The sequence below is a fragment of the Dipodomys merriami genome, unplaced genomic scaffold (assembly GCF_024711535.1).
Source record: "Dipodomys merriami isolate MVZ:Mamm:240054 unplaced genomic scaffold, mDipMer1.0.p SCAF_956, whole genome shotgun sequence".
Lineage (NCBI taxonomy): Eukaryota > Metazoa > Chordata > Mammalia > Rodentia > Heteromyidae > Dipodomys > Dipodomys merriami.
Genome location: NW_027206575.1, coordinates 255,613 through 257,566, shown reverse-complemented (window position 1 = coordinate 257,566; position 1,954 = coordinate 255,613). Strand labels below are relative to the sequence as shown.

Here is a 1,954-nt window from a genome sequence, read left to right as displayed (position 1 = left end):
GGTAGTTTTAGTATGGTCTTCTTTGTGATCATTTGGGTAAATCCCCAAAAGTGTGATTGCTTGGTCATAGGGGAGCTTTATATGGAGTCTTTTGATGAGCCTCCAAACTTCTTTCCAAAGTGGTTGAACAAGTTAACACTCCAACCAAGAATCAAGTAAGGTTCCCTTGTGGCCACATCCTCTCCAGCATCTTTAGTTGTAAAAATATGGAATGATTCAAGAATTTGCATATCAACCTTGCGCAGGGGCCATGTTAATCTTCTCTGTACTGCTCCAATTTTAGTGTATGTGCTGCTGAATTGAGCACAGAGCACTTTTTATATATAAAGTGTAATTGATTTTCTTAAACTAGACAATTCAAAGAAAAGTAAGTTTTGAAGAATTCTAGTGAAATTTTAGAACCATGTACTTCTTACATAAGCACACATTTAAGAATAGCCAAGATTGACACATCAAAAACAAAATAATCCCAGATATTGTTGTTCAAGAGATGTGTAAGATCGGGGGAGGGGGGTGAAATCAGGTGGGGGGGGTGGAGGAAGGCTGGGAAGGGATGTGAAGGGTAAACAAAGGAGGAGGCTGCAAGCTTGATAAGAAATGTACTCATTATCTTGCCCATGTAAATGTAACCCCTTTGTACAGTATGTTCACAAAAAATAAAAATTAAAAAAGAGATGTGTAGGAGGACGAATTCAATTATTCTGTATAAGGCACCTGTCATAATGAACACTGCGGCAAGTGTTAAGGGTTTTTAAAAGTTTTAATGTTTTAAATATATTTAATTTTGGGAATTTGCTTATATAGGCCAAAATTAGGATTGTTTGTCAGGTCATACAACTTTTCTATAAATATTTAAGATTTATGGTAGCAGACATATGCTACTAAAAACTACATTTCAGTTTAGAGAAACATTACTAATGAGATGTTGCAAAGTCTTAGTGTAAAGAAGCAGAGTGAAGAGTTAAGACTTTGTTAACTGCATAGTTTCTCTTAAAACTTTAGGGCTTCCTTACTTTATATGTTAGTGAGGAACAAATGATGATATAAGCCATATACATATACATATACAAATGATGAGATGAGTCATAAAAAGCAATCTTAGTGGGTAACTTTAAAAACTACACATAGCCTAAAACTCTTGTTGAATATCATAATCTTATTCAGTGTTAAATGTACAGGAATGTGAGAATAGTAAAATCAAATATGTAAGTACACTTCAAATACTGAAAACACTGGTAATTCTTTGGTACTTTATTTTATTAATCATTAATATTTAGTTATTGTGTTTCTTTATTTGTAGTATTGTTTCCCTTGTAATATAATAAAACCTTTTGTTCTCTATCATCAGGAGGTACTTTGAGAAGGTTACTGGGATGGCCAAACCATTTTTTATAGTTGCATGTGAATTTACAAAAAGCAAAATTAAGAACAAAATATTGATTAAAAATTATCAAGTACAGTCAGAATAAGGAGGGATGATAAATGTCCACACTTAAAATCTTAGCCCTAGGCTGAAGCAGTGATATTACAGAGTTGAGGTCACAAAAGTGAGAGACTGTGTTTTGTTTTGTTTTTTACTTTGATTTTGTTGGCCATGGGGTTGAACTCTGGGGCCTGGTTGCTGTACCTCAGCTCAAGGCTAGTGCCACCACTTGAGCCACAGAACCACTTCCGTCCTTTTCTACTTATGTGATGCTGAGGAATCAAACCTAGGGCCTCATGCATGCAAGGCAGGCACTCTACAACAGCCACCATCCCAGCTCCTGATAGACTGGGTTTTAAAGATTCATCTAAACAACATTTTCTTTCTGCTTTGGGTTATATAATGAAATATATGAATATCTTTTCATATTTTTGTGTATTGTTATACTTCTAAATTTATACTAACCCCAGCCACTTTTTTCTTTTCAAAGTCATGAAATATCTCTGAGAGTTTGTTAATGTGAAAATTGTG

At 34.5% G+C, this 1,954-nt stretch overlaps 1 non-coding gene across 1 annotated transcript; it reads right to left on the bottom strand.

Annotated features, from left to right (window-relative positions):
* Positions 1-200: 200 nt before the first annotated feature.
* LOC138821906 (U6 spliceosomal RNA) lies at positions 201-307 on the bottom strand. The gene has a single exon (XR_011370260.1). It is a non-coding gene; the product is annotated as a U6 spliceosomal RNA (small nuclear RNA).
* Between the last annotated feature and the right edge of the window lie 1,647 nt (positions 308-1,954).